This window comes from Bos javanicus, chromosome 10 (assembly GCF_032452875.1).
Source record: "Bos javanicus breed banteng chromosome 10, ARS-OSU_banteng_1.0, whole genome shotgun sequence".
In the NCBI taxonomy this organism is placed as follows: domain Eukaryota; kingdom Metazoa; phylum Chordata; class Mammalia; order Artiodactyla; family Bovidae; genus Bos; species Bos javanicus.
Window position 1 is genome coordinate 4,413,905 of NC_083877.1, and position 19,064 is coordinate 4,432,968.

Here is a 19,064-nt window from a genome sequence, read left to right on the forward strand (position 1 = left end):
TAGTGTCACACACAGTCAGACGTGACTGAAGTGACTTAGCATGCATGCATGAGGATGCCTATAATCCTTTCATACACGTTCTGGAATGCATCTGGATTTAATGATTGATTCGGCAGCGTATCTGAGAGCTCAGTGGTCTGGGCCAACTCAGTTGTTAATTTCTGCCTGTGTGCTCAGTTGTGTCCGATTCTTTGTGACCCCACGGACTATAGCCCAGCAGGTTACTCTGTCCATGGGATTTCCAGGCAAGAACACTAGAAGGGGTTGCCATTTCCTACTCCAGAGTGACTTCCCAACCCAGGGATGGAATACAAGTCTCCTGAGTCTCCTGTATTGGCAGGCGGATTCTTTACCACTGCACCACCTCCGAAGCCCCCAGCCGTTACTTTGCACTATGCTTAATCCCTTGAGGAGTCAAAGAGTATCAGTGATTTGGTTTACATATTATTTATAAGTCTAGACTTGGTCAATTTAGAAATGGTTATTTAAAAAAAGAAAAGAAAACTCTGTATCTTACTAACGATCAAAAGCTACAAAACAAAAACCATACTTAGATAACTTTGACCAAGCAGATGATAAGACCCTCTATTCTTGAGCACTTACTGTATGCAAGGATTATACTAAGTGCTTTGTACACTCTTTAGCTCATCTAAAACTCAATAAATTTGGAATACCTTTCAGTCACAGAATATCCAATTAAAAGTGGTTTAAATAAGGAAGAAAATGTACTGTCCACATCGCTCCATGATGTTAACACGGACTCCTCTGCTCACCGCCTTCTGGGAGCTCTCCTCAGCGTGTCCATGGCGGCTCTTTAGGATTGCAGGTTGGCTACAGTAGTATAGGGCTTCACCGCAGGAAGTGAAAGTAGATTCCTAGCATTAATTCTTATTAGAGATGAACTGTTCCTCCCCTTGATTTCCCTCTCAGGTTCCCTGGGCCAGGATTTGGTCATGCATCCAGGCCCTGGCTATAAGGGCAGCTGAGAACATGAGCATCTGGAATGTTCAGCTTTAGTAATTGGAGGTGAGCTCTACTGGCATGGAAGAAGGAAGGAGAGGTAGCTATCAGGTAGGAGGCAGACAGCATTCTCGGGTGTTATTAATTATCACCATTTTACAAAGCAGGAAATCAAAGCTTAAAGAGGTAAAGTAACTTACCGGTAGGTATTCAGCAAGAAGATTTAGTGTGTGGAACTTCAAAGCACGAACTTTTTAAGGGTTTGGACTCGGAATAAAATGGACCTAGGTTTGCATCTTAGCTGTGCCTCTCGTTTCATCATTTGTAAAAAGAAATTACTGTACCACCCACTTCACTGAACTATGGCAAAGCCTAAACAGGTAATGTATTAATATGTATAAAGTATTGAGCACGATGTCTGGCCCTGTTATCACTGTTGTCTTCGCCGTCAATCATTATTAGCATTATTACTCCATTCCACTGAGGATACCACCCACTGGATTAAATTTCTATATAGGGTCAGAGTCCAAGTGCTCCTCTTTCATCTTTCACAATACCAGGTAAGTGGAGTTTATACTACGACTATATTCTTACCTGGTTTGTGCCTTTTACTCATCTTAACCCTTCTTGGGAGCATCAACTATGTCTTATTTATCTTTACATCTTCAGGCTCTTGCATATAGTATATGTTCAATAACAGATTTTGAATGAAGCTGTAGGTGAGGGTAGAACTAATTCTATACTGCAACGGTCTGAGAACTCTGAGTCCTATTTCTCAACCTGAAAAAAATCACCATTTCCTAGAAAAACATTTGATTATAAATATCTCATGTTGGAAGGTCAAGGGTCAGCAGTGGATAAAAAACCACACATTTTTAAGGAAAAATTTTACTCTCCCCATCTGTCCCCCTACCCCCGCACACAAAGGGTTGCCATTGTAAATCTTCTTTCATTTTAAACCCTGATGCTCTTTCATTGACTGAAAGTTACACTCATGTGTCAACAAAATTTCAGCCCACAGTAGTTATTGAAGTCTCCAGAAAAAATCCATGTGTCTTATAAATTTAATTTCTTATAAAACTCAAAAAAAAAAAACATTTTAAAACTCAGCAATAAAAGAATTTGGGGATAAAAGGAAAATGCATTTCCATAAATATTTCAAATAGAACCTAACAAAAGAGAAATCGTCACTTCTTAAGATTGAGTTCAAGTAAGTTTTCAGTCGTTCCCTTGTGTCTGAGGGAACGACACAGTAAACACAGCCCAGGAGCAGCAACAGATAGTTGACAACATTCATCCTGAGAGCATATAAACACGCAATGGGAAGCAGGTGTTTGCGCAGCCGTAAAAACAGAGCAGACACACTGGCACCCTCATCTGCTCTTGATCCATATCACAATCATGTAATTAGCCTCTTTCTTTTTGCTAATTTATAGATGGTTAAGACCATTTTTTTTGGACAGTAAAACTATAACAGTGGTTGATTTCTCTATCACTGTTGTTATGTTTTACAAAATGTTTGCAGTCAAGCCACTGGCAAACAATAAAATTATCCAGTAATTCATTTTTTTTCTAATTTTGCACATCCAATCTTACTATTGTGTTTCATGTTTTTTCCTACGAGTCACCATTTTTGAAGCTATGTTTTTATATATCAGCTATTCAATAATGGAACCATGATTCCAGGACTTTGCAAACTTGCAGTGCCCTTCAGAAAGGCAAATATGACATAAATAAAGTGGAGGATCACTCAGCATTTACGCTGTTCTGATTTCAGAAAATATTTTTCAACTACTGATACACCTCCTATGCCTGCTGTTCACCACAACCTTGTTATGAAAGCTCATTGTTAAGGATTTCATTAAGAATTAATTATTATAAAATAATCCTGCTTCTTATAGAAAAGGGGGAAATACAACAAAACACAAAGCAAAAATAAAATTAAGCACGATCCAACTCTGTAAATGGCTAATGCTAACATTTTGGTTTACTGACTTCTTGTATTTTTTCAAAAACTACATAATATATACACATTCAACTTTTAAAAACAAATTAGAAACATACTAATTAAACTTTTGCTTTTGCATTTAAAATTGTAACTAAAATATTTATGGTAATAAATATTTATGAAAAGTAAATTTTGACTCACTGAAAGGTATTTTAAGATAAAGATTACCATTATTTAATCAAGCCTCCACTGGTATGCATTTATATTATTTCCAATTTTTGTTGTTATGAAAAATATTATACTAAGCATTCTTATACATATCTTTATATCTCTAATTCTATTCTTGTTTTCAAACATTACTAGAATATGAATTTTTAAGGTTCTTTATATGTATTTAAATTTAAAATCCTTACTATTAATTTTACAGACATAACCATAGCGTAAAGTATCAAGATGTCTGTCCAAGTCCTAAAATAGAAATTTTTGGTGCACTTATACAAGGCCCACTTTAAATCCTTGGCACATAATGCATTCAAAAGCTTGACATTTTTTGTTAAAAGCTCCCAGAATGGTACCCATGTTACTCTTTGGCATAAGATAGTGCTAGACAGGAAGACACACATCAGAGACCTTTATCATCAAGATACCATATCTTTTTATCATACTAAGTGAAATAAATTAGAGAAAGACAGGTATCATGTGATATCACTTGTATGTGGAATCTAAAAAAATGATACAAATAAACTTATTTATAAAATAGAAACAGATGCACAAAGAAAAACTTATGGTTGCCAAAGGAGCGGGAATGGAGGCACAAATTGAGGGTTTGGGGTTAATAGGTATACACTGCTATATATAAAATAGATACGCCACAAGGACTACTGTATAGCATGGGAAATTATATTTAATATCTTGTAATAACCTATAAGATAATATATTTAATATCTCAATATATTATAAAGCACTAGATAATTGTTATATATAATTACATGCAATTATTAAAAATTATTAATTATATATCAGCTCAGTTCAATTCAGTCACTCAGTCATGTCCGACTCTTTGCGACCCCATGAATCACAGTACGACAGGACTCCCTGTCCATCACCAACTCCCCGGGTTCACTCAAACTTATGTCCATCGAGTTGGTGATGCCATCCAGCCATCTCATCCTCTGTCGTCCCCTTCTCCTCCTGCCCCCAATCCCTCCCAGCATCAGAGTCTTTTCCAACGAGTCAACTCTTCACATGAGGTGGCCAAAGTACTGGAGTTTCAGCTTTAGCATCGGTCCTTCCAAAGAACACCCAGGGCTGATCTCCTTCAGAATGGACTGGTTGGATCTCCTTGCAGTCCAAGGGACTCTCAAGAGTCTTCTCCAACATCACAGTTCAAAAGCATCAATTCTTCGGCGCTCAGCTTTTCTTCACAGTCCAACTCTCACATCCATACATGACCACTGGAAAAACCATAGCCTTGACTAGACGGACCTTTGTTGGCAAAGTAATGTCTCTGCTTTTGAATATGCTATCTAGATTGGTCATAACTTTCCTTCCCAGGAGTAAACGTCTTTTAACTTCATGGCTGCAGTCACCATCTGCAGTGATTTTGGAGCCCCAAAAAATAAAGTCTGACACTGTTTCCACTGTTTCCCCATCTATTTCCCATGAAGTGATGGGACCGGATGCCATGATCTTTGTTTTCTGAATGTTGAGCTTTAAGCCAACTTTTTGACTCTCCACTTTATAAGGGTGGTATCATCTGCATATCTGAGGTTATTGATATTTCTCCCAGCAATCTTGATTCCAGCTTGTGCTTCTTCCAGCCCAGCATTTCTCATGATGTACTCTGCATATAAATTAAATAAGCAGGGTGACAGTATACAGCCTTGACGTACTCCTTTTCCTATTTGGAACCAGTCTGTTGTTCCATGTCCAGTTCTAACTGTTGCTTATAGTATAATTATGCTATAATATAGTATATATAGTATAAATAGTAGTATATAAGTATATATACCATATATAATTATGTAAGAATTACATAATTACTATATAATTATAATTAAAAATGTATTATTAAATTATATGACATATAAATGAATTATAGTAAATATAATTATTTTCATTTATATTTGCTATAATTCATTTATGTCATTATATAATTTAATAATATATTTTAATTATAATTATTATATAGTAATTATGTAATTCTTACATATTATATATAGTATATATGTATATATATTAATATACTATATATACTATTTATACTATATGTACTATATTATAATTATACTATAATTAATTAGTATTATAGTAATTATGTTTATCATATAATTACAATTATATAATATATTAAGATATTAAATATACTATCTCATAGGTTATTATTAAGATAGTAAGTTATTATTAAGATATTAAATATAATATCCCCTGCTATACAGTAGTCCTTGTTGCTTATCCATCTTATATATAGTAGTAGTGTGTACCTATTAACCGGAAACTCTCAATGGAAAAGAATATGAAAAGGAATATATATATATGTATCTGAATACATATATATTGTCTATATATATGTATGAAACTAAGTGGCACCCCACTCCAGTACTCTTGCCTGGAAAATCCCATGGACGGAGGAGCCTGAGCCTGGTGGGCTGCCGTCTATGGGGTCGCACAGAGTCGGACACGACTGAAGCGACTTAGCAACAGCAGCACCGGCAACCATTGTAAACCAGCAATAGTGCAAAGAAAGATATCAAATCTTTGTAAACTAAGCCATACTGTAAGGCAGTCCTAATAAAAGTAACAAAAGGATTTTTGAAGTAATATATACATATTTTAATAACAATATGTTAATTAGTATTTCATATTCATACGAAATTTGATAGTATAGGAAAAGAAAATTCTTAAAGAGTGAAAAGGATGACTAGCCTGTTTAGATATTAAAGCATATTATAAGGTGACAATAATTAAAACCGCATGAAAGTCGTCCTGCAGGTGGCCGGAGGCTGAGGAGCCTCTGGAGCCTGGAGGGAGAGAGGAGACTGAGGGAGTGAAAGCCGAGCGCAGCAGGAGGGGACGCGGTGTGGGGCTCCCCCGGTCTGTGGAGCGGGGTAAGGTGGCGGAGCTCAAACGGGTTCTTCAGGAGTTCCAGAGCAGGCTCCTGCCTTCGGCCTCTGTCCCCCGCCCCCTTCCCCTTTCCCGTTCTCTCCTTCGGAAAGATGTCAGACACGGCAGCAGCTAACGCTCCGGGCCTTTACTCGAAGCCGCAGGAGGACCTGCCTGACGCTTACGGGCCTCCGAGTAACTTCCTGGAGACCGCCATGTTTAGTCCACAGACGGTGGGCCTGGGCCGCGCGCCTCACCGCCTGTGAGGTTCGCATGCGGACGAACTGAAGCATTCCTTCAAACTGAAGCAGTCCCGGGTACGACGACGCTACAGTGACTTTGAGTGGCTAAAAAATGAGCTGCAGCGAGATAGCAAGATTGTAGTACCACCACTCCCTGGGAAAGCCTTGAAGCGGCAGCACCCTATCCGAGGAGACGAAGGGATCTTTGAGGAGACCTTTATTGAAGAAAGGAGGCAGGGCCTGCAATAGTTTATTAACAAAACTGCTGGGCACCCACTGGCTCAGAATGCTGCCTACACATGTTCCTGCAGGAGGAGGCAACTGACAGGAACTACATCCCCGGGAAGGTGCGCCAGTAGGAGCCCCTCTCACCACTTGCCCTCTGCTTTCCTGCTGAACTGACATTGGTTTTTGCACGAAGCCTCTCTCTCTCTCTGATCCGAAGTCGTCTGCCCATCCCCTGGTCTAATAGACTGTCTGGTGTTGTGTCCCTTGGTACCTGACTATACCGTGGGCACTCTACTAGGATCCTCTTCTCTGAGGGGACGTGGGAAACCACAGGCAGATGCCCTCTGCTTGGGGTTGGGGAGTGGATGGGGTTACTGGACTGGAAGGCAATTTCTTGGGCATTTACCCATACCAGAAGGCTAACCTGGGGGTGGGGGGTCTTGTGCTGGTGGGCACTTGGATACATACTGATACTGCAAGTCCAGGAGTGTTTTCTTACTCAGGTTTAACCAGGAATGCTGAGCAGGGAAAGACCCTGCCTTTCCTACCTGCATGACCTTTTTCTTTTGGGAAAGGTGGAAGATACCTCTGAAGCTCTCATTTTCTCTAGGCCAATTCTTTTGCTATACTTTCTCCCTTGTTGCTTTTCATGGCAGTAATTCTAGAGTCTAAGCAGTCTGTTGGGAGAAGGCAATGGCACCCCACTCCAGTACTGTTGCCTGGAAAATCCCATGGATGGAGGAGCTTGGTAGGCTGCAGTCCATGGGGTCACGAAGAGTCGGACACGACTGAGTGACTTCACTTTCACTTTCCACTTTCATGCATTGGAGAAGGAAATGGCAACCCACTCCAGTGTTCTTGCCTGGAGAATCCCATGGATGGAGAAGCCTGATAGGCTGCAGTCCATGGGGTCACACAGAGTTGGACAAGACTGAAGCGACACAGCAGCAGCAAGCAGTCTGTTGTGTGGAGCAAGGTGTGTGGGTGTTTTGAGCCCATCATCATGGCAGCTTCAGAATCAGAAGAAAGCCACAGGAAAGTCAGGGAGATCCTGTTGCCTAGCCCCTCCTTTGTGGCTCTCCACTCTGGCTGCCTGTTTCTTGCTCACCAGCAGGTGAGTCAGTATGGGCTGCGCCAGCAGCTCTCACTCCCCAAGCCCTTGCTACTTTTACGGGTTAGCTCTGCAGGTTTGGTGGCTTGAGGGCCACCTTGAGGGGGAAACTCACTACTGCCAGATTAACTCCTTGAAGTGTGGGAGTGGATCATTTTCTAGGTACCTCCCAGTGGTAGGGAAGAACATCACTACTCTCTTCCTTCCATTCTCCCTCCCCTCCCCCATACTATTTAGTGCTGCCACAAGGTAGAAACACATGAACAAACCACAGTCTGACTTCTCCTAAGCACTTTGAGCTGTTGAATGAGGCTTAGGGGCAAGATGTGTCACTGCCCTCCCCAGCTTGGTCACAGGGTTATTGGACTGCTTGTACTTCTTTCCGGGAGAAGGCAATGGCACCCCACTCCAGTAGTCTTGCCTGGAAAATCCCATGGACGGAGGAGCCTGGTGGGCTGCAGTCCATGGGATGGCTGGGAGTTGGGCACGACTGAGTGACTTCACTTTCACTTTTCACTTTCATGCATTGGAGAAGGAAATGGCAACCCACTCCAGTGTTCTTGCCTGGAGAATCCCAGGGACGGTGGAGCCTGGTGGGCTGCCATCTATGGGGTCGCACAGAGTCGGACACAACTGAAGCGACTTAGCAGCAGTACTTGTTTCCCATGGAAGCCCAGCGTTCTCCCCAGATGCTGAGCTAGGGTTAGCAGCTGGGTATAGATTTGCTAAATCTTAGAGTCTGAAGCAGCTTCTTGAGGCTGGCAGCTTTCCTGGGCTTCTCTCTGGGAGGTGGTCATTGGATTGCTGGGGCCCGAAGTCTATCCCAAGTTGTGGGATGGGAGCAGGTTAACTCTGGTGTCAGGTCAAAAGTGGGGGCTCTTTGCTTATTAGACTTCCTATCATGGAAGGATTGGACTTCTTTATATAGTCTTGGGGAAAAGGATTACTGATTCTGACAAGACCCTGAACAGAGAGATTAAGGATTGAATTTTAATATGGGGTTTATGTCCATCTAAATGTTGACGTTCCCTGAGACAAACCAGCTCTCTGGCTTCAGGGCCTAAGCAGCCCCTAGAGAGAAGCTCTGCTCCCTTTCCCACCTTTCCATTGTTGGTGGTGTTGCTGCCTTTTTCATCTGTATCTGTTATTGACTATTTGTTTTTAAAGATTCCTTCTTTCATTGTGTACAAGTGCTGAGAGCCTTGAGGCCCCATTTTTGCTGTGTATATATCCTGACTTGGGGCTTTTATTCAGCAAAATGTTCATTCTTCTGTCAGACAATGTCATATTCAACTCTGTTCATGTTAAACCACTGTGAAGCCAAAAAAAAAAAGAGAGAGAGAGAGAGAGAGAGATCCAGAGCACCCGCATGGCCCGCATCCAGCCCACACTCAGGTCTGTTGATGATGGTAAAGAACATGGACCATTCATGGAGAAGCTTGAAACTCACATCTGCAATCATGACCGAGAAATTGTGCAACTTTCATTTATTAGGGCTTTGTGGACTCTATAGTAGAACTGCTGAAAGTGAGAGGAGAAGCCCAGGAACTCAAACATCAAGTGACAGATATGAATAGAAAACTACAACATGAGGGAAAGGAACTGGTAATAGCAATGGAAGAGCTGAAGCAGTTTCAACTACAACACAGAAATATTTCTGCCACTGTTGATAAATTAATTTTGTGTCTTCTAGTCCTGGAGATGTATAGCAAACTGAGGGACCAGATGAAAACTAAAAGGCGTTATCCTGAACTGAAAACTCTGGAATATAGGTAGAACACACCTGTCTGCCTCAAGTAAGCCACTATCGATTCTGCAAGGTGAGGGTAGACAATATCCCCAAGCTTCAAGAAGAAACTTAAGAATGTGTCTATGTTTGATCTCAAAGACTTTCTGGAGAGTATTCACAACATTCAGACAAAATTGGAGAGACTGCCATGAAGCAAGCTCAACAAAAAAGAAACCTGGATAATATCTTGAAACAACCCAGAACAGAAAAATCTAAGAAAGAAGCATATACAATTTTTGGATACAGAGATAGAAAGCACTAGCCCCAAGTCTGAACAGGATTCAGGAATTCTGGATGTTGAAGATGAGGAAGATGATGAAGGGACCCAAGATATGGTTGATTTCTCTCCTGTTTATCAATGTCTACACATATTGTGTCCTGGGCTTGGGAAACATTTGAGAACTACTATGGAAAACAGAGGCGAAAACAGGCTTGTTTGGTGCTCCAGCCTCTGTCTAACATGCATAAAACTTTAGATGGCTACAGGAAATATTTTAATCAAATTGTCAGCTTTTTTTTTCTTTTGTGAAGATCACATTTTATATACAATGCAAGACTTAGTAAATAGAGCCCACATTGGTGAACTGTGGGAAATGGCACTTTCAAAAACCATTGCAGCACTCCATACTCACTCGTCTTACTGCTCTGATCCAAACCTCACATTAGATTTTAAGAACCTCACTATGCTTTTTGTTGACACTTCAGGTGTATGGTTTTCCTGTAAATCAGTTTTTTGACATGCTGCCAGAAATCAGAGACTAGTTAAACTTTGCTAAAGAAGTGGTCGAGTATTTTCAGAAACATACTTGATTCTGACAACTACAGTCCTGAGATGTATAAAAAGATGGTAGGACAATTCCCATTCCAAGATACAGAGCTGGAAAAGCAACCATTTCCAAAAGTTTCCATTTTTTGAATTTGTGCCAAAAGCGTACAGCCAAATTAAAGAATTTATCTACACCTGTCTGAAGTTTTCAGATCTTCATCTGAGCTCAGCTGAAGTTGATGACGTGATTCGCAAATCTATAGACCTGTTGCTGACTAGGACTCTAAGCAACTCTCTGCAGAATGTCATTAAAAGGCAGAATATTGGACTTACTCAGCTTGTCCAGATTATTATCAATACAACACACCTGGAGAAATCCTGTAAGTACTTGGAAGAATTTATAACCAATATCACTAATGTGCTTCCAGGGATAGTTCATGCTACCAAGCTGTATGGCACCGTGACTTGTAAGGTTGCCAGACATGCAGCTGAAGAAGAGATTTATACCAACTTAAGCCAGGAAATTGACCAGTTTCTACAGCTGGTTGCTATGACTGGATGACAGGAGATTTGGGCAGCAAAGCAAGTGATTACCTAGTAGACCTCACTGCCTTTCTACATAGCACCTTTGCTCTATTCACACACCTTCCCGGAAAGGTGGTCCAGACTGCATGTATGTCAGCTTGCAAGCATTTAGCCACTTCTTTGATGCAACTTTTGCTGGAAGCTGAAGAACGGCAGCTCATCTTGGAAACATTACAGCAGTTCAACTTGGATGTCAGAGAATGTGGACAGTTGGCCAGATCCGGCCCAGTGTCTGGGTCCCAGGAGGACACACTGCAGCTGGCCTTCATCGACTTGAGACAAGATCTTGGATAATGACACCCAGTTCTCCCACAAGGAGGCTTCTTTCTTCTCTTTCTGATTTCTCCTTCCCACCAAGTTAAGACACTAGCTAATGAGCATTTAGGTGCTTCAAGTTCGAGGAGGCAGAGGATAATGGCTACAGAAGCAGACTTTGCTATCTTCTTCCATCCCAGGTCAATTTCAAAATCTTTTAAAATACTGTAGAAACTTCCTGATCCATTTCTAGAAGCTCAGAAATGAGAATGCAACTTCCTGACATTACTGTTCAGAGAAGAATTATTTTGTGTTAAATCTTCATTCTAGTCAGAGTGGGCGTGCTTCTTTCTTTATTCCTCTGTGTGTTCTTTCTCAAGGAGAGATGGCGATCCTTTCAGTTACCTCTTTAGGAGTCTTAGCCTAGACCAAGTTTCCTCTGTGCCACTTACTGTGATGTCAGACTCAGGAGGTATTTAACTTGCCCCATTAAGTGACTGGACACTTTGCTATCATGTCAGATATGGATGGTGTTAAGGACAAACTGACAATTTTTTCTCATTATACTCACCTAGAAATGCTGTCTGTTCCCTGAGTATAGGCAAGCACTACAAAGATTCCCTATCAGCCAGAAACTCAGCTGTGCAAATTTGCATCAACTAATGCATTTGATACATACAGTATTGTACATTTAAGTATGCTTATACAGTGAAGAATACTGTTCACCAGTCAAAAATCAATGAACTAGGTTTACATGGGTCAACGTGAATAGATCTTGAAACCATGTATTTTTTCTCGTTGGGGTATAGTTGCTTTACAATTGTGTGTTAATTTCTGCTGTACAACAAAGTGAATCAGCTATATGCATGCATATGTCCCCTCCCTCTTGGACTTCCCTCCTGCCATCACCCCCATCTAGGTCACCACAGAACTCTAAGCTGAGCTCCCTGTGCTATACAGCAGGTTCCCACTAGCTATCTGTGAAAACAAAATATTGAATGAAAAAAGCAAGTTACAGAATGTTGTATACAATGTCATATATGTAAAATAAAACACAAAATATTACCATAAAAAAGTATTATAAGTATGCATGAACAGAGTCACAGCTTAATAGGAAATAATATGAAGCCCAGGAGCAGACCCAAAATACACACATGAACACTTAATATATGATAAAGGTGAATTCAAAACTATTGGGGAAAGACAGATTATCACAAAATGGTGCTAGAGCAGCTAAAAAAGAGGTAATTACACCAACATCTTATACTTCACACCAAAATAAATTCTGTAGTGGTCAAAGATTATAATGTAAACAACAAAACCACAGAAGTATTAGAAGAAACCAGAGTATAATCTTTAATAATCTTTACATCTTAGGAATCCGTCCTAAGCATAAAAAAAGAAAAAAAAAGACCCGATAAAAGATAATGATAAATTCTATTATTTTCAAATAAAAAATATATCCATGGAAAAAAGCAAAGTAAAACCAACATTCAGAAAAATATTTGCAGCTTAAGTCACAGACAATGGCTAATTTATCCCACACATGAAGATCTCCTATTAAATCCATGTGAAAAGACCAATAACTCAATAGAAATTTGAGCAAAAGGTGTACACAGATAGTCCACAGAAAAGGGAATACCCCCGGCTCTTCAATTCAGTTCAGTTCAGTCACTCGGTCATGTCCTACTCTTTGTGACCCCAAGGACTGCAGCACGCCAGGCCTCGCTATCCATCACCAACTCCCAAAGTTTACCCAAATTCATGTCATTTGAGTTGGTGATGCAATCCAACCATCTCATCCTCTGTCTTAGACCTATGAAAAGATGTTCATCCTCACTTTTTGAAAAATGGCAGTTTATACCTGGATATTATTTTTTTTGAGATGTTATTTTTTACTTATTAGATTGGCAAAGATGAATGCATTTAGTGACATTTTCTTAGCAGAGTCTGGGAGAACAGTGGTAGTATAAATTGATGCTACCTTTGTGAAGAGCACTTTAACAGTACAAAATCTACCAAAGTCCATATGCGTATGTTTATTAACCCAGCAAGTCTACTACTCTTTTACCTTACTGATATAGTCATTCACACTTGTACAAAATTTCATATACATAGAAGGTTGTTCATTATAGGAGCATTGTAATGCAAAGATTGAAAACAACCTAAAAGTCCATCAACAGGGCCTGGTTAAAATAAATGATACACTGAAGCAATGAAATATTAAGACAGTCAAAAAGAAGAACAAAAGGAGAAAGCTCCCCATGTATTGAGATGGGATGACTGCTGAGATAGATTGATTCCTGGGTATGGATAGATAGACATAAAATCATTTACATATGCACATGTGTTATTGATTGCATATGTATCAAGTATCTCTGGAAGAGAACACAAATGAGCTGGTAATATTAATTGACTTTGAAAATGGAAACTGGACTGCTTCATAGAAACTTCTGAATTGTTAAGCATTTGAACATACTATCCTAAAAATTAAATAGAACTACATTAAATTTCTAAAGTTGAGTAGGTTGTTATACTCACAGAAAACAGCTTGGGTCCTAATGAGTTAGTCCCAAGAAAAATAAAGGAAATATCTTAGCAAAAGGTCAGTAATCACGACCTATTTTTCCCCAAAGCCCTCAACTGTCAGGCAGTCTGAATTATCTACTCCCCATACCAACCATAGGGCTTCATATATAATATAAAGCAGTGTTAATTATGTTTATATTATACATTAGGGCTTCCCTGATAGCTCAGACAGTAAAGAATCCACCTGCAATGCAGGAGACCTGAGTTGACCCCTGGATTGGGAAGATCTCCTGGAGAAGGGCAAGGCAACCCACTCCAGTATTCTTTCCTAAAGAATCCCATGGGCAGAGGAGCCTGGTGGGCTACAGTCATGGGGTCTCAAAGAGTCAGACATGACTGAGCGACTGTCACACTAACCATGTCGCAGAACACTAACCAATCCCAGAACTTCCCCAATGGCTCAAATTGCCACAATCAGGCCTCAAACTGCCCTCACTTTCGTCTCCTTGCTTGAAGAGAGAAATGAAAAAGCTACTGCAATGCACACCGATACTGACCAATGAATGAATGGCTGGGAAGCTTCCTGTTCTCTAGCTACGTAAGACACAGTGAAAGAAAGTAATGGAGTTCCCAAGGTCATTAACTACTGGTTCTTATGTCACATCCCCTTTAGAGCACTGCCTCTGAGTTCTCTCCCTTGGCTCCACTCTAGTGACTGGATGTCTGACAACCATCAAGGCAGGGCTGGAGGAGGCAAGGAGATGAGGCCCATAAAGATGGAGTTCCTCTTTACAGATGTCTTTTTTTAAGTGGAAAGCAATACATCTGTTCTTGTTTAAGTGGCAGATGGATTGTTCCTTACAAAGGAAAGTGAACCCATATGGTCTGGAAGGGAAAAAACACAACAGTCAAGATCTGGATCTATGCGCTTACTGAATAGCTTATCCATCAGCCATGAATAGTGGGCTAAGTCAGGATGAAAGTGTTATCCTCCTCTCTGAAGCACTTTACCTGTATTTAACCCATTCATTACAACAAATCTAAGATGTAGTCTTTTAATTATATGGCTGCAGTCATCATCTGCAGTGATTTTGGAGCCCCCAAAAATAAAGTCTGTCACTGTTTCCCCATCTATTTGCCATGAAGTGATAGGAATAGATCTTACTTTTCTCAATGTTGAACTTTAAGCCAACGTTTTCACTCTCCTCTTTCACTTTCATCAAGAGGCTCTTTAGTTCTTTACTTTCTGCCATAAAGTGAAAAAGTGAAAGTGAAGTCACTCAGTCCTGTCCGACTCTTTGTGACCCCATGGACATCATGCTCCTCTGTCCATGGGATTTTCTAGGCAAGAGTACTGGAGTGGGTTGCCATTTTCTGCCATAAGGGTGGTGTCATCTGCATATCTGAGGTTATTGATATTTCTCCCGGCAATCTTGATTCCAGCTTATGCTTCTTCCAGCCCAGCGTTTCTCATGATGTACTCTGCATATAAGTTAAATAAGCAGGGTGACAATATACAGCCTTGACGTACTCCTTTTCCTATTTGGAACCAGTCTGTTGTTCCATGTCCAGTTCTAATTGTTGCTTCCTGACCTGCATACAGGCTTTTCAAGAGGCAGCTCTGGTGGTCTGGTATTCCCATCTCTTTCAGAATTTTCCACAGTTTATTGTGATCCACACAGTCAAAGGCTTTGGCATAGTCAATACAGCAGAAATAGATGTTTTTCTGGAATTCTCTTGCTTTTTCGATGATCCAGCAGATGTTGGCAATTTGATCTCTGGTTCCTCTGCCTTTTCTAAATCCAGCTTGAACATCAGGAAGTTCATAGTTCACATACTGTTGAAGCCTGGCTTGGAGAATTTTGAGCATTACTTTGCTACTGTGTGAGATGAGTGCAATTGTGCGGTAGTTTGAACATTCTTTGGGATTGCCTTTCTTTGGGATTGGAATGAAAACTGACCTTTTCCAGTCCTGTGGCCACTGCTGAGTTTTCCAAATTTGCTGACATATAGAGTACAGCACTTTCACAGCATCATCTTTGAGGATTTGAAATAGCTCAACTGGAATTCCATCACCTCCACTAGCTTTGTTTGTAGTGATGCTTCCTAAGGCCCACTTGACTTAACATTCCAGGATGTCTGGCTCTAGGTGAGTGATCACACCATCGTGATTATCTGGATCATGAAGATCTTTTTTGTACAGTTCTGTGTATTCTTGCCACCTCTTCTTAATATCTTCTGCTTCTGTCAGTGTCCAAAATCACTGCAGATGGTGATTGCAGCCATGAAATTAAGATGCTTACTCCTTGGAAGGAAAGTTATGACCAACCTAGAGAGCATATTAAAAAGTAGAGACATTACTTTGCTGACAAAGGTCTGTCTGGTCAAGGCTATGGTTTTTCCAGTAATCATGTATGGATGGGAGAGTTAGACTATAAAGAAAGCTGAGTGCCAAAGAATTGATGCTTTTGAACTGTGGTGTTGGAGAAGACTCTTGGACTGCAAGGAGATCCAAGCAGTCCATCCTAAAGGAGATCAGTCCTGGATGTTCATTGGAAGGTCTGATGTTGAAGCTGAAACTCCAATACTTTGGCCACCTGATGCGAAGAGCTGACCCACTGGAAAAGACCCTGATGCTGGGAAAGATTGAGGGCAGAAGGAGAAGGGGACGACAGAGGATGAGATGGTTAGACTCAATGGACATGAATTTGAGCAAACTCTGGGAGATAGTTAAGCAGAGTGGAGCCTGCTATAGTTCACGGTGCAGACAGTCAGACACAACTTAGTAACTGAACACCACCAATTTGTCTCTATAGGCCACTATCTCATCAAAAGTGCGGCATTCTGTTTCATGGTATTAATAATTTTTCTAGGTCTGGAGGATCTGCTGGAGAAGGGATAGGCTACCCACTCCAGGATTCTTGGATTTTCCTGGTGGCTCAGATGGTGAAGAATCTGCCTGCGATATGGGAGACCTGGGTTTGATCCCTGGATTGGGAAGATCTCCTGGAGAAGGGAACAGCTACCCATTCTAGTATTCTGGCAGGGGGAATTCCATGGACTGTATAGTCCATGGGGTTGAAAAGAGTCTGACATGACTTCACGATTTTCACTTTTATAGTATGGTCTAAGCATTGCAAAAATAATTTCTGTTAGAACTAGGCCTTTATGAAACGCGTATGTGAATGTCCTCTATTTGTCTCCTTTAGTCAGTGTTTCATACATTGCTGAACCACCTTTTTGTTCTAAAGACACACACACAAAAACATAACTACGTGTGTCCAAGAGCTTTGCGACACTAATTTTCCTTAAACAAATGTGATTCCCACTTATAGGGTCCCTCTCTTTTTTCTTTTTGGAAATTTATTTATTTTTTATTGGCCACATAGCAAGGTTTGCAGGATCTTACTTCACTGACCAAAAATCAAACCTGTGCCCCTTGCAGTGGAAGTACAGAGTCCTAACCACTGGAGTGCCTGGGAAGTCCCTCTCATTTTCTTTCTTCCCTCTAAATCAAAGCAGTATTTCATTTAACATATATAACATCTGCTGCTGCTGCTGCTGCTGAGTCACTTCAGTCGTGTCCGACTCTGTGCAACCCCATAGACAGCAGCCCACCAGGCTCCCCGTCCCTGGGATTCTCCAGGCAAGAACACTGGAGTGGGTTGCCATTTCCTTCTCCAATGCATGAAAGTGAAAAGTGAAAGTGAAGTCGCTCAGTTGTGTCCGACTCCTAGCGACCCCATGGACTGCAGCCTACCAGGCTCCTCTGTCCATGGGATTTTCCAGGCAAGAGTGCTGGAGTGGGGTGCCATTGCTTTCTCCGATATAACATCTAGCACAAGCAAAGAACGCAAACAAATCAAAGCAAAACCAAAGTCTAAAACAAACCTCAGGACAAAATTTCCATCCTAAAGACTGAAGACTGGAAACATGAGCTAGACAGCAGCACAGTGGAGTTGGGACACGGATTCCCTGACTCCCAGTCAGGAGTTACTCATACCAGGCAAAGAAGACTAAAAATAGGGCCGGTTCACCATGTCATTTCTTGTTTTTACTTAGAAACTGTCATGATTTTCTCTTTGTACTAACTACCTCTCCTAAGATTCTCCACCTTGAGAAAACAGACAGATCCATTAAGAAGTCACATTATGGAGCCTAAAAATGACCAAGACTTGGAGCCCGACAGTGTGATAGTCCCAAGACTCCGTTAACTACCAGCCCCTGATCTTGGCTAATGACTTACGTCTCCAACTTCAGTTTCCCAGAACTTGTACTGGACACAATCAGACCAACCATTTAGAAACAGGGGACCACTGGAGATAATGAAGGGTCTGACACAGTAGGTGATAAAAAATGAAACCTACTAGTACCGCCATATGATTGATTTCACTGATTCCCCTGTAGAGTCTTCCCCTTTCTTCATTCCTCAAATCTTTGCATGTGGAAGGAAATTCTCTAGCATTTAACATGACTGTAAGTATATGCTAACTTAAAAAATGATTATCAACTAATTCAAACACACACAAGGCCATGGAAAATAAAATAACCATCATCCATGTGTAACCCCATTAAATTTAGTGTCATCTCATACTGTATCAGACTATCCATATTATTCTACAGTTTACTGTACCCTCCTCAACATTAGGTTTTTGGGAGGTATCTATGTTGATATTTGTAGCTCTATTTTAAATGTGCTTTGCCAACAAAGGTCTGTCTAGTCAAGGCTATGGTTTCTCCTGTGGTCACATATGGATGTGAGAGTTGGACTGTGAAGAAGGCTGAGCACTGAAGAATTGATGCTTTTGAACTGTGGTGTTGGAGAAGACTCTTCAGAGTCCCTTGGACTGCAAGGAGATCCAACCAGTCCATTCTGAAGATCAGCCCTGGGATTTCTTTGGAAGGAATGATGCTAAAGCTGAAACTCCAATACTTTGGCCGCCTCATGTGAAGAGTTGACTCATTGGAAAAGACTCTGATCCTGGGAGGGATTGGGGGCAGGAGGAGAAGGGGACGACAGAGGATGAGATGGCTGGATGGCATCACTGACTCGATGGACATGAGTCTGGGTGAACTCTGGGATTTGGTGATGGACAGGGAGGCCTGGCGTGCTGCGATTCATGGGGTCGCAGAGTCGGACATGACTGAGCAACTGATTTGATTTGATCTGATAGTATTCAACTGTATGAACCTCCCATCACATATTTCTGTGTTCTACTGAGGGACATTTAGATTATTTCCAATATGTATATATTTTTTACTATTCAAAGAATATTACAAGAGACATCTTTCTCATATGTGCATCTTTGGGTACTCGTGGGAACTTCTCTAGGGTACAAATATAGAAGAGGGATTGCTCAGTTTGCAAGATATGCACACTTACAACATTATCGACTGCCAAATAGTATTCCAAGTCATCACAGAATTTTGTTATTGCCGCTTATGGGGTTTCATTTGCTCATTCTTTATTGAGCTATATTTTATATATCATAACATTTACCCATTTAAGGTGTACAATTCAAGTTTTTAGTATAGTTGCAAAATTGTAC

At 40.8% G+C, this 19,064-nt stretch overlaps 2 pseudogenes; both read left to right on the forward strand.

The window, feature by feature from the left end:
• The first annotated feature begins 6,123 nt into the window (after positions 1 to 6,123).
• On the forward strand, positions 6,124 to 6,672 carry LOC133255540 (sorting nexin-12-like; annotated as a pseudogene).
• An 80-nt stretch (positions 6,673 to 6,752) lies between these two features.
• Positions 6,753 to 11,262, forward strand: LOC133255537 (exocyst complex component 6B-like; annotated as a pseudogene).
• The last annotated feature ends 7,802 nt before the right edge of the window (positions 11,263 to 19,064 follow it).